Source organism: Hakea prostrata, chromosome 7 (genome assembly GCF_041222555.1).
Source record: "Hakea prostrata isolate BN-2017 chromosome 7, UWA_Hpros_2, whole genome shotgun sequence".
In the NCBI taxonomy this organism is placed as follows: Eukaryota; Viridiplantae; Streptophyta; class Magnoliopsida; order Proteales; family Proteaceae; genus Hakea; species Hakea prostrata.
This window is the reverse complement of record NC_142606.1, coordinates 66496870-66511927: the sequence shown is the minus strand read 5'-3', so window position 1 is coordinate 66511927 and position 15058 is coordinate 66496870.

The window sequence follows — 15058 nt, the reverse complement described above, 5'->3', positions numbered from 1 at the left end:
AGACCAAACCTAAGACAAAACAGAATCATTACAAACATATTTCATTACTAAATACTTTTTTTTTTGGGTCATCATCAAATCAGCCACAAGGAATGGAGGCCCATAGGAATGGGGGGGGGGGGGGCAAGGAAGGGAAGGCATGGAGGGATAGAGATTTGGATCGAAAACTTCTTGATCTTACTACTGCCTTTGCATAGGAAGCTGCCACCACTATGCCAAAAGCACTTCCAATACAAACCTACTACATAACTGAACTAGGACCAAATCAAATTTCAGCATAGGAACTTTGGCATGCTGCATGGCTCTAGATCCATTAAGTCTTGCATCCCTTGTTTTAGCTTCTGTTTTCATATTTGGTATTGATCACTTCGCCATTATCTATATCTATGGTTAGTTGTACATTGGTTTTGTTCGGTACTACATTCACTGTGACATAGTTCACATGCATTCATGTTTATCACCTATATTGGAAATGAATTGCAATACCCATGTCTAAACTGAAAGTTGTTTTGTGGGGAAAAAATGCTTTAGATGATTTGGATTATTAGATATGTTGAATTTCGAGCATAACTGATACTAGATTTGATTTATTTGAATCTAGGATATATTTATCAGTACATATTTTTTTATGGTTTTGGTGCACAATAGGGTAGAATCTATGAACCGGAATTGTGAAATAGATTTCTACTACAAGTTTGTAGATTAAGTCCTGTGCTTTTTGGATTTTATTCCTTAGGTCCTAAGAGCTTTTGGTTAAGGTTTGATGCATTTAATATGTCCAAGGTTTTAATTGTGGGATGATATTGGACACTTGAAACCTAATGTACATAGACTGTTGCCACAAGTGAGGGGCTGTGAGCTAGAGTTAGGTTTATGGTCTCTCGTGAAGTCTTATATTTGTTACTAATGATTACAGAGATGAAAACTTTGATTAAATTCTGCTCTATGCATGCATTGAAACTCATGGGGGGGGGGGGGGGGGGGTATGAATTTACAAGGATGGTTGAATTTAAACAAGTTATATCCCTCTATTGAATTCCAGTACGATCAACTTTATATTTTGATCATGGAGCTGGTTATGGATGTGAAGGTAAGACTTGACATGTGAATTAAAATTTGTTGGATATGTTCATGTAAGGGGATGGGGGAAGTAGACTACAAACTCACATCCACACACTTTGTTGTATTTGATCATGATAGATGCATAACCCATACAAAAGCATGGCTAAGAGAGACCCCTAACACGTGCTAGTCCCAAACCCCTAGTTGATTTACTTTTCTTTTGTTATGAGCATGAGCAGAGCAAATTGCTGGAACGTATTGTTTGATGTGAGTGAGAGTGTAGACCACATCCCTTGAGCCTACCAGTTGATGTCTGCAAGAATGCAGACTGAATTCCTAAATCACCCGGTTGATTTACATTAATTGAAGCATTGAACGGACTGACCCCAATAGTGGAGACTGGATCCCATTACCCCCGACTGATGTGATATGAGATGATGAATGAGACAGACCCCCAAGGGGTTGATTCCCATAAAAGCAGGTTTGCCATAGTTAGACATTATTGTGCATATATTGTAATGGCATGTAGGTTGCAGCTTGCTCATGCATTTGGATGTGCTTGTGCCTCTCAGAACTCACCTCATGGTTGATCTTTCTTTTTGGATGATGGTATAGGTGTAGCTGTCCCTGCGCATGTTACTCAAGACTGCAGAGTGGATGGTGGTACTGTAGCTGCCGAGCAGTTGGATGCTGACCATGGTGCACTGTGTGCTTGCTACTTATGCTCATATGAAACTCATCTACTGGATTAGGAGTTTGACAGTATATCAAGATGATGTTAATTATAAATTCTTTTCTATTTACGTTTGGATTATTTTTATCTTGTTTCATTTTGGAACTTATATGGGATCGGTAATTAGTTACCATTGGAACTCCTTAATTATTTGATAATTGCAAGTTGTTCAAATCCTCAAGTCTCTTGCCTGGTACAACATTTGTAATCCAGTGGGGGTATTCACATTATATGGAGTATAAACTCTTAACTTTATGATGCTGCATTTATCTATTTCCTTTTCCTGGTGTTCCGTTCTTATGGCTGGTAATTGTAGTACAAAATTTGGTCCCTCGTTTCCTCTTACTTTTATTGAACATGGTGTTTGAGCCATAATTTTAGATCGTACCAAGCAGAATGGTGATTTGGGGTTTTGTTTGGTTTCCCATTGCCTGAATTAGGGTACACCAAACTTGGTTTTAATCGTTCATCAGTCAAATCCCCCCACCCGAATGGTGAACTGTGCTAACTGCTAATTTGGTTGTTAATAATTTCGCTTGGTTCCTCTCTTAACAAACCCAGGGTATAAAAGCATCTTTTAACTTTTATATTTTCCTTTGTTTACCAGCTATTTATTTTGATGATGTTGCATTACACACTAGAAGGTAAAAATGAACAAAGGGTAAAGAAGAAGGGAGGAAATACATCATAGAAGAATAAGAAGGGATCCATAATCTTTCTTTAACCCTCCCCCCCCCCCCCCCCAGCAGGGTTTCTTCTTCTTCTGTTAAAAAGAGTGTCTTTGGATTGATAACTCTCGAGAAGTCATAGTTATCTAGGCAGCAAGGCAACCAAAGTATTAGAAACTGTATGGAAAACCAATTGATGCGTCCAAAATCTGCTCAGCCCTTAGATCTCTGATGAATGACCTGCAAAAACAATCGTCAGATGTGGCCCGACCGCTGGGGTAGGGAGTCTACCTCCGAAGGCTAAGTCAGTTGATGAACTTAATCACAAAACGACTCTACTTGAGCACATAGCTAAGGAATGAATAACGAGAATATGATTCAGATTGTATGTGTCCTTCTACCTTGTGAGTAGGTGATGTCTTTTATAGAGTGTACCTTCAAATCTCCTTCGTTGGATGGATTTGAGCCTTCCTCGAATAGTCATTGGATCTTAACAGATAGATCCGTTGAGTGATAGATCTCTACTAGGTTGGACTAGTAGATGACTCCTTTGATAATACGATTATTATACGGTAGTTATCCATATAATAGCGATAAGTGACAGCCGTCAAATGCTGATATCCGTATCTTTGTCGATTAGCCTATTCCGATTGTAGCGGATTAGGGCGTGCTTGTGACTGAGTTAGTTTTCTTCCTTAGCAAGCTATCTCCTGGACCCAGCTTGCTCAGAAGCGAGTCAACTCCTTTTGTCCCGACCGGGGTCGAGGGTTGAACCAAGATTGAACCAGGTTCGGTTATATTTTCTCCATATCACGAGCCCCCTAGACCAAGCTTTCGGACGATCCCGAGGGCTTGGTTTTTAACTCGGTTCTCTGTCGAACAATTGTTTTGCATAATCCCATCCATTAAATGTCATATCACATTTAATGCAACTGTATCGCTTTTTCCTCGAGCATTGTGAGTATTCTCACTTTTTGTGGGAGTGACGCCAAGCGTCCTTTGTAGCCGAAACTATCGTTGCTCACGAAATCGAAACGACGGTTTCTGAACGCTTGCTTTTGATTCATGAGTTCAAACTTTCGAACCGTCTCCAAATCTCGATCGTTGATGTTGAGTCCATCTCGATCGTACACGTCCTCGAACACTCGTGCAAGTGCTTAAAAGCGGTTCGTTGTCTTCGTAGGTTTCATTCTCTTTGTCTGGAATTTTGAAACTTCGTTGTCTTCTTCGCGCTCTAACGATCTTCTCGCTCTCGAGCATTCTACCTTAGTGATTTAGTAAGTCTACTGACTCCTTTGCAAAGTTTACTTTTATCTCCAGGTTTCTTTTTTCTTGCTAGAAACCACAATCAGACTTTTTAGTAATGGAGGGTAGTAGGGTTTCTTCTGAAATTCCCCCTGAACTTAGTGCTAGTAAGGGCGATACTGGTGATGAGGCCTTTGCCCTTGTCCCCTTTGAGCAGTCGGATAGCGACAAGAAAACCCTAACTGCTCTTTAGCGTGACTTCGCAAGAGTTAGCCAACAAAAAAAAGCAGAAGAAAATGCTGAGGCTTCTTCTACCCTTCCAGAGTCTGGACCATCCAGGACTCTGAAGGTGATTGCCGAATCCTCTGGGCAGTCCAAACAACCTATCAAGTCCACTGATGGACCTGGCTCTGTTGCTTCCTCCTTTACTGAGGAAAACCTCCCTTTAGCCATCAAACTCTTTAACTTTCCTTCTTCGTACCAACTTAGGGCTCCCACTTCTGATGAGAGAGTCGATTCGGTCCTTCTTGGCGAATTTTCCCTGTATATAGATACTCTGGAAAGCGGAGTTCGCTTTCCCTTCTTCAATACTTTGTTTTCTGTTGTTCTAAATCATTGGGACATTTGTCTTGAAAAGCTTCTTCCCAATAGCTGGCGTCTCATCTTCGGCTTCTTGGGTTTATATTTTGAACTCGGCATCATACCTTCTCTTCCTCTTTTTGTACATTTTCATGTTCTTTCTCTTTCCACCCTCCTGGCTGGGTTGTGCTTTCCAAGCGCAGGTCAGGCAGCATTCTTGCCAGGGAACCTGCCCTTCCAATCACAAAGGGTGGCGCAAGCGGTATTTTTTTTGCCAAGCACCTCAATCAGATCTTAACTTCCCGACCACATGGAAACTGTACACTTCATACTCTAAGGACAACCAGGTCCCTCAACTATCCAAAGAAGACAGAGCTGCTGTCAGGAAGATCAAGTTGATTCCATGGTATCAAGAGATACATGGGTATGAGATGGAATACAACTCCATTCTTCAATATTGGGGGCTGGCTCAACGTGAGCTTCCTAACTGCCACATTTTGTTTTCTTGAATATACTACAAACTTTTTCAACTTTTTAACTTTTGTCCTTCTTTGTAGTGCCTCCAAGAATTAATCCAGACAACTTTCGGGTGAAGGCTGCCAAGGCCGTTGTGACTGCAGAGCAACGGTCTCCTAGAGCATTGATTGCAGAACGGTGGCTTCTATGCCTCCTCCAGACCAGCCCTATAAGGGTATTAGAAATCTGAAGCCAGTGGTTGAGGCTTCGGGGAGAGTGAAGAAACCGATGGTAGAAGAGGTCGAGGCCCCCTCTCCTATTCGAACCAAAAGGAAGCATGACTCGGTCTATGCATCTGCCCCGAAGAAATCCAAAAAGAATAAGGATTTTGAGGAGATCTTCATCCCTCAGTGGTCGTTGACGAAGAAATAGAGCCACGCAGGACCATGAGAAGGCTGCCGAGTGGAGCTCTCTCGGCCTTATGCCTACCGATTGGCAAGCCTTCGAAACCTTGCAAGATGACACTCTGGTTCGTCTTTCCACGAGGTATTACTTTTTGAGTTTTTCACTACTTGCTTTGTAATCTCTCCTTGGATTTTTTGATAATTCTCTTGCCTTTCAAGAAATGATGTGTTGAGCTTCTATCAACACATGGAGGCATTGAGCCGAGTCGGTCGTAGCGGCTCCTTGCTGTAGACCTGTGAAGAGAATTTGGTGAAAGCCATTTCTGAGGTAGACCGGGTAAAGAAAGCAGTTGAAGAGTTAAAGGAGAAGAATGACGAGGCCATGAGTTCTTTGAGAAAACAACTTGACTTGTCGACCAGTTGTGCTGCCGCTGCCGAATGCGAAGCCAAGAAGCAGAAAAACCAGGCCATCGCATTTGGTGAAAGCCTCGAGCTTCAGGACAAGGATCACAAACATATTTCACAAGATCTTCGGAGGGACTGTATTCGGAAGTATCTGAACAGCGTTCCTTTCAGTGACCTAATGAGTTCCTTCAACCTTCAAGCTTATCGAGAGGGGCAGAATGATGTCTGGAAAAAGATTCTTGAATCTAACCCTTCCTTTGACACAACTCCCTTTCGTAGCGTGTGTCATAAGGAAATCTTCGAGAAGCTTGAGCTACCTTTCCCCGATTGGGTTTTGGAAGAAGAGGATCCTTATCCAGCAGATCCAGTATATCGAGAAGTATCACGCTAATTCGCCGCCTATTACCGAAGAACCTCCAAAGCTTGCCACAGACAAAGATCCTTCGGCCAACAATGCGAAAGAACAATAGGAAGCCATCTCTTTCTCTTTTTTTTGTGTAAGGGTTGGCCCCCCACGGCCCTCTATAATGAAATAGAAATTTGTCTACTTTTCCCCGAACTCTTCCAACGATTGCCATAATACTTTCTCATATCGTATCCAAGAATTTTTCTATTCCCTCACGCAAGAGATACTTAAGAATGAGATAAGTTCTTATGTAGATAAACTTGTACCTTAATTAAAGATAACGCTTGAGACATCAGAGAGATGCGTTCAGGAGCATTAATTTGATTCTTCTGAACCTTTTATGACTTGACAACTTTATCTCCCGATTGTTCTTTCTTTATGGCGAAGCCCAAACTTTTCCTCGTATTCGCGTACAAGTTGTTCTTCCCAAGAAATTGGAAATACTCTCTTATTTAAAACTGATGTGACGGTTGGTATTTGGCAGTATCCTCGTATCAAGTGCACATTGTTCCACGTGAAAATCTAAGTCAGTCTTCAAGTTTCGAATTTGAAACGCCGTTATCTCCTGACCGTTGATCTTGCATTTTTCGGAATTCGAAACGTCTCTTCCATCCTATCCCTTGATTAATTTGGGCTTTCAACTGTCGCATCACTCTTTGAGGCTATTTAATTTCCTCAAGGGTGCTTCATTTTATCTTCGCTATCCACAAGCTATCCTTGTCTGCCAGATTTGCAAAGTAGTATTTTGTCTTCCTTTTCCATCTCTGTACTTTTATCTTCCAACAATATCTTCGACCAGAACCTGAACAAGTAAGTCTTCTACTCTATCATTCAGTTTTATCACAAACTTCTTCCTTCTCCTTGAGTAATCTCCACAGTATTTGTACTTGGAGTTTACTCATTATAGAAGTTCCCTGTTGGGTATTCGTTGCTTCATCTGTTCGACAGAAATTTAGGGTTTTCCCTTTTTTGCTATATTTTGTTGGATTTCTCGTACTGATGTTGCTTGCCTTTCATTTGTAGTGCCTCCAAGGATTAACTTGGATAATATTAGGGCAAAATCTTGCAAGAAGACTGCTCCAGTGCTGACGAAGGTTGTTCCCTCTGAAGTGATTGGTATTGGTGAATCTTCTAAACGTGGGGAGATTGTTGTTGGTGAATCTTCATATCAGATTCCCACAGCTTCTGCTGATGCTTCTCCCACGCAAGTGATTGCTTGTTTGGCATCCTCTTCCAATCCTTCCAAGGAGGTTTTCCAGGAGGCCGAGGATTTTGTCACTTGGAAGCGCCCTCGGTTGTCCGATGATGTGTTCCATCCTCCCCGATCATTGAAGAGGTTTGACTTGGTGACAAGCGATTTTGACAAGGCACTAGAATGGTGCACTGCTATTCAAATGCCTGCCGAGAGCAAAACCCTCTCTACGATCCCGGATATGGAATTTGTGAAATCCGTGGTGATGTAAGTTTTTCTTCATTTCCTTTCGTTCTGAAGATTTTCTTTTGCTTTTGACTAACCCTTAAGTTGTTGCAAGAGTCTTACTGGTAATTTCCACAATCAAGTGGAGGCAGCCTTTAGACTTAGTAGACTGAGTGAGGAGCTTTCCAGGCTTCAGGAAGAATCCAAAGCCAAAGATGCTGAGATTGCTCATCTTGGAAACAAAGCTTGGGAGATTGCCTGAGAGAAGAATTCCGAGAATGAGCGTCTTCGTTCGGATTTGGATGGTGCCAGGGAGAAGATCCGGCAACTGGAGGGGGAAGTTGGAAAGCTTTCAGCAGGGGCGAAAGGGTCTGGAGCTATATCAACGTCCCAAAGGCAAGCTGTTACCCTTTTGCCCAAGTCCCTTCTGACTGATGTTTGCAGGGCTTGCATCTTCAAATATTTGCAGAGTAAGACTTTTGTTGACATGCTGAACGCTTATAAATTGCAGGCATATCGGGATGGTGAGAACGAGGTATGGGAATCGGTACTAAGGAGAAATCCTTATTTCAACACGTCTCCCCACTGCGCCAATTGTCATCCTGAAGTGTTTGCAAAGCTGGGACTTCCTCTTCCTGCCTGGGCCAAGAATGTGATGGACCTTTCACCTCCAGATCCGGATATAATGAATCATCTTGATGACTCTCCTCCCTTGTCTCCTCTTAAAGGATTCAGCTATGAAGAGCTTACCTTGAATGCAGGTTTGATCAAAGGCTAGGCCTCTTCAGAAAAAGCTGGATAAAGAGTATGGAATTGCGGGGGATTTTGTATTTACAGAATGCTTCGCAATCTTCGAGGGAAATAAACAAATGATAACATATGTTTTCCTGACTCTGTTCTTCTTCTTGACTCTGTGTTGCTTCTGACAAAGCTGCTTCGATCCTGTGTTAGAGTTCTTGATGATCACTGATGATGACTTTCCTTTTTGACCGAACGAAGATTTTACCTCAACACTTGTTATCTCATATGTATATATGATGTACAGGTTGGCCCCTTTTGGTCATTTCAAAGGAACAAAGAATTAACTTCATCTTTGAACTTTGTCAGTCACTTGAGTCTTTTTTGCAGTAGGTCTTAGTCGTTTTAAAACAATGCCTTTACTTAGATATTTCCATAGAAATTCAATAAGTTTGAGAAGGAACTCACTCAGGTTTTAAACCGATGTCTTGCAGAAGGTCCCACACGGGTTTTAAACCAATGCCTTTACTTAAGGATTTCCGAAGAAATTCAATAAGTTTGAGAAGGAACTCACTCGGGTTTTAAACCGATGCCTTGTAGAAGGTCCCACACGGGTTTTAAACTGATGCCTTTACTTAAGGATTTTCGGAGAAATTCAATAAGTTTGAGAAGGAACTCACTCGGGTTTTAAACCGATGCCTTTTGATTTTGTCGCTGGATCTGATCTTGAGTGTTGTGTGATGCCCCCAATCAAAAGACAGTATGTTGAAAACTGAGAATTGTATTGATTGAGTTGAGTTTTGTTACATCATGAATGAAAATGATAATCTCCTCAAGGATAATATTTCTTCAAGTGCTTGGCATTCCACGAACGATCCAACTCTTTCTGGGTTGTCATGTTCTTCAGCTTATAAGCTCCCAAACCGACTGGTTTAATAACCATATATGGGCCTTCCCATGAAGGGTCCAATTTCCTCTGATGGCGTGGATCTGAAGCTAAGGTATTCCTTAATACCAAGTCTCCTGCTATGTATCGACGATTCTTCACTCGGGAATTATAATGTGACGCTATCCTTCGTTGATAATGTTGAGTTCGTGCTATTGCTTTTGCACGAACTTCATCTAATAAGTCAAGGCTATCTAGCAGTCCTTGTTCGTTCGCTTTTTCTTCGAATTCTCTTTCTCGTAGTGTTCCAACCATTACTTCAACAAGTGCCAATGCTTCAGATCCATAAGCCAGTTTAAAAGGAGTTTCTCCTGTAGGTGTTCGAACCGTAGTTCGATAAGCCCACAATATGTTGTGCAATTCTTCAACCCATAAGGCTTTATCAGCTTCGAGTTTCTCTTTATTCCCTCAAGTAATATTCGGTTTGTAACCTCTACTTGGCCATTGCTTTGGGGGTATGCCACTAATGACATACGATGCTCGATCAAATAAGTTCCGCAAAATTGTTCAAATTGTGGGTTATCGAATTGAGTGCATGATCGGTCACGATTATTTTTGGCATCCCGAACCAATATATGATAGACTCGAGCACGAACTTCTCCACCTTTCGTTCAATGATGGTTGCCAGGGCGCTAGCCTCAACCCACTTGGTGAAGTAGTCAATCGCCACTATGAGATATTCTCTTCTGCCCGACACCTTGGTAAATTTTCCCATGATATCGGTTCCCCACATCGCGAAAGGGATGGGGTCAAGAATCGAAGTCAAGGTTTCAGCTGGACGTTTAGATACTGTAGCATGGATTTGGCAATTGCTATACCGACGAACATATTCCATAGCAACTTGCTGAAGCTTAGCCCAATATAGACCACGCCTCAAAATTTTGTGTGCTAGGGCCCGACCGCCCATATGAGCACCACAAATTCCTTCATGTACTTTGGCGAGAGCTAATTCCGATCCTTCGGGACCCAAGCATCTCAAGAGGGGTCCGGAATAAGATCTTCTGTATAGCCTTCCATTCTGCATAATAAATCGTGCTGGTCGCACCTTGATTAATCTTGCTTCTTTCGGATCTTCTGGCAGTTTATCATCTCTCAGATATTCCACGATCGGATCCATCTAGCATCGTTCTACTTCAATATAGGATACTTCCTTCTCTCGATAACTTGGGAATGTTATTTCTTCTATGTAGACCGAAGGGTCTAAATTCTTTTCCTTGGCATTGGCTAATCTGGATAGCTCGCCTTCCATCGTATTTTCCTTTCTCAGGATCTGACATACTTTCAGATTCTTGAATTCCTTCTGCAATGCTTGCATAATCTCTTGATATTTTTGTAATCGGGGTTCTTTGACACCATACTCCCCTTGTACTTGATTGACAATAAGTTGTGAGTCGCTGAAAATAGTCACCTCTGCTATTGCCAATGCTTTTGACAATCGAAGTCCAGCTATCAGGACCTCATACTCTGCCTCATTGTTACTCGCTTCGAATGCGAATCTTAATGCATATCGAATAATAAAACCTGCTGGACTCTTCAGAAGAATTCCAGCTCCTGCTCCTTGCTTATTACTCGAACCATCCACGTATACCTCCCAAACGGTTGAAATAGTGGGTTCGGAAATTTCTTCGATCGGTGCAGTAGTCTCTACTACGAAATTAGCCAATGCTTGAGCTTTAATTGTCGTTCGAGGCTTAAAGCTTACTTGGAACTCGCTGAATTCGACTGACCAAGCTACCATTCTTCCAGATAAATCAGGTTTACGAAGAACTTTACAAAGGGGAAAAATAGTAAATACCTCGATTGGATGAGCCTGAAAGTATGGCCGTAGTTTTATAGCTGCTATCATAAGAGCCGAGCCCTGCTTCTCGATCTGAGAGTACCGTGTCTCCGCGTCGAGTAGTACATGGCTGACATAATAGATTGGCCACTGCTTCTTGTCCTTTTCCCGAACAAGTACCGCTCTAACTGCCGAGGGGGATGCTGCTAAATATAGCTGTAAAACTTCTCCCTTCTCGAGTCGGGACAATAGCGGTGGTTTTTCCCAGTGTTTCCTTCAGATCTTCAAAAGCCTTCTGACACTCCTCAGTTCACTTTGCCTCCTTATTGCCCCCCAAATCTTTGAGTGCTTTGAAAAAAGGTAAGCATTTCTCCCCCGACTGTGAGATGAAACGATTCAACGGCTACTCTCCCCGTCAAACATTGCACATCCCGAACAGTCTTGGGGGCTTCCATATCAATCAAAGCTTGTATTTTTTCCGGGTTAGCCTTAATACCTCTTTGTGATACCATAAAGCCTAAAAATTTGCCAGACAAAACCCCAAAGGCACATTTTTCAGGATTCAGCTTCATTTGATATCTTCGTAGTACTGAAAATACTTCTGCTAAATCCTCAATGTGCTTTGTCCTCCCAGTGCTCTTTACCAGCATATTGTCAACATACACCTCCACGTTCTTCCCGATCAGGTCTTTAAAAATTTTGTTAACGGCCCTCTGATAAGTAGCCCCTGCATTTTTCAGGCCAAACGGCTTGACTTTGTAATAAAAACTCTCACAATCAGTCATGAAAGCGGTAAACTTTCCGTCCTCCCTGTTCATTAGGATCTGATTGTATCCTGAGTATACATCCATGAAACTCAATGTCTCATATCCTGCTGTTGCATCTATCAACAGATCAATTCTGGGCAACGGATAACAGTCTTTTGGGCACGCCTTGTTAAGATCTGTGTAATCTATACACATTCTCCACTTTCCATTTGCCTTTTTGACCATTACCACGTTGGCCAACCCGATTGGGCATTCAATGGGTTCAATGAAACCAAAGCTCTTCAATTTTTCAACCTCACCTCGAATTGCTTCATACTTTTCTATGGAGAAATTTCTCCTCTTTTGAATTACTGGTTTCACCTTCGGGTCTATCCAGAGTTTGTGCTTTGCAACTTGCCAATCAATTCCTGGCATATCGTCTGCAGACCATGCGAACACATCGCTGTTTTGTTGAAGAAAAGACTTCAACTCCTTTTTGAATTCTTCCAGCTGCTCAGACCCAATATAAGTAACTCTTTTTTCATCATCGGGATACAGCTAGATTTGTTCCAACTTTTCCACCAGCTCGTGCCTTCGCATTTCTGCCTTGTCTTGATCATCTCGTACTTCTATTGGTAATGCAGTTACCTTTCTTGGGACCTCCTTATCTTTCAAATATGCTACATAGCGTTGGCAAGAGATTCTTTGGTTAGATGAGACTTGACCGATCCCCATCTCTGTCGGGAATTTTACTTTTAAATTCTTTGTTGAAACGATAGCACCTAACTTTGACAAGGGTGGCCTTTCAAGGATGACATTGTAAGCTGGAAGCTCTCGAACCACCAAGAAGTTTACCCAAATGGTAGCCTCTTTGGGGAAGCTTTCAATTGACAGATCCAACTGTACTGATCCTTCCGCTATTGCAGACGATCCTGCAAAGCCATATAGATGTGTGGATGACGGCTCCATCAAGTCTTCATCCACTTTAAGCTTTTGATAAGCTGCATAAAATAAAAGATCTGCAGTAGACCCGGTGTCAACTAACACCCTATGTACTTCCCGACGCGCAATTTCTACCTTGATGACTATAGCATCATCATGAGGTAAACAGACGCCTCTTTCATCTTCCTCGCCGAAGGTGATTGAACCCTCACCATTCGGCCTTTTACGTTTCTGTGTTTCTCCGGTCCCAACAAACTTGGATTTGGTTTTCAGCTTCCGGAGCGACTCAGGTTCGGGACCTCCAAATATTGTTAATATCGGTGACCGAGTGGCATCGATCACTTCCTTACCCTTCTTAGACTTAGCAGCCTCCGTCGGTTGTTCTGGGCTAACCGAGCAGTCCCTTTTGTTAACTACGTCCCGCGGTTCCACTCGTCTTCTGACAAAATTGGACAAGTGCCCTTGAGATATCAATCTTTTGATATCTTCCTTTAGATGTTTGCAATCATTGGTATAATGACCGTAATCCTTGTGGAAACGGCAATACCTTTCTCGATCTTGCTCCTCAGGTTTGGTGGGAAGCTTTGGAGGCCACTTCAAGATATTCTGTTTCTTGATAATATTTAAAATATCAGCCTGAGGGGTATTTAAAGGAGTGTACTCACTTTTACCGGGAGATCTTTGTCGCCACGCCTGGTGAGGCTTTTCGACCCAATCACGAACATTCTATTTCGGCTTCGCTTGTTTTCCAGAGGCCTTTTGTTCTCTTGTAGAGGCTTTATTGTCCCCCTAGCATGCGTCTAGGATCTCCATCACTTCTGCCTGCTTTTGGCATCTTTGCACCAGTTCAGCATAAGTGGTAGGCATGTCTTGAAGTAATAACTCCAAGCATCGTCGGTTAGTGAGTCCAGTGAATAGAGCAGTTTTAGCCACTTGTTCATCTAGATTCTCTATCTCCATTGTAACCCTGTTGAATCTTTTCAGGTACTCCCGAATCAATTCACTTTTCCCTTGTCTGATAGTGAACAAGGTCTCCTCGATCTTTTTGATCTGGATTCCGCTTTGGAATCGTCTTATGAATTTGTGCGCCAATTCTTCAAAATCCACGATCTTTCCCGACGAGAGATTCAAGAACCATTTCTGAGCTGCTCCAGTCAAGGATGAACCGAAAACCCTGCAAAGGATTTCATCGGAATTACCTGCAACAGCCATAGTCTATTGATAATAACTAATGTGAGCGGTGGGATCTCTCGAACCATCGAACGTGGAAAAAGTCGGCAAACGGAAATTGTGAGGAAACTGATATCCGGCTATGGGCCCGGAAAACGAAGTTTTTTGAATAACAGAAAAAAATATCATCGATTATCCTCCCTCTCGTCAATTGTCCGAGTTTTCGATTGATATTGGCCAATTCTTGACCAATATGTGCGGATCGATCTCCGACAACACGATCATTCTCTCGAGCAGCACGTCTGATGGTTGGTGAGTGAGTTCATACTCCTACACCCAACCTTGTATTTGAATCGGTCGTACTTCCTTGCGGTCCTTCGAACCGATCTCCCGCCTAGGAAGTTCTCCCATTCGCCTAGCTCTCCTTCTCAAATACAAAAAAGATAAGTCCCTCTCATAACTCTCAAGCACCCAAAACCACAAACTCCCAAATTAAATTTCCCTTATATAAGGAGCAAACCTAAAGTGGAATTCTTTGCTCTCTTCTTCATTTTGGTACAAGTTCTCAAATACAAAAAACACAAGTACCTCTCATTCTCAAGCACCCTCACAAGTCTCATCCATATCATTGAGCATTTTATGACAATTTTTTATATATGTTGTTAATTTATTTTGTATAAAATTATTATTTGATTAAATAGAAAAATAAAGAGAAATCATGTTTATTTTATTTCTTAGTATAGTTTAATTTTGGAGAATTTTGTTGGTTGTAATTCTTGGGATATAGTATTTTGAATTTCATTAGAACTTTGAGACATTCATGGCAATATTTTAAATTTATGTTTGAATAATTTTTCGCAGCAACTTATTATGCTTTTGGTGAATTTTTACCTATTTACATAGTATATAGATAAATCCCTTAGTATGTTTTGGTTCACTATCCAAGTAATATCGATCATTGACAACTGGTAACCTTCTCCTTTACAGGGAGATTGGGGGTATTAGAACCTAATGACTTAATTATAGTAAACTTAAAAACCACTAGAAAATTGAACATCTAACTAGTTTAGAAAACCCCCTAAAGCTCTAATTCTCAACCCTAGACTATATTCATTCTATTACAAAGCCACCCATGCATATTTGAGGCATTTGCTTGGTTTTATTTTAGATGTTGATCTTTTTATGAGAACCTGTTCATTTTGGTTTTTTTCTTTTGGATTGCAGAGAGTAGACTTTTGGGTGTGAGACGAAGGTGTCTGTCAAAGTTATGTTGGCTGTTTTGCTCAGAAAGCACATGATGTTTAAAGAGCTTTTATCGATGAAGTGTTGTAGAAGCATTTATAAGATTATCTAAAAGTCAATTT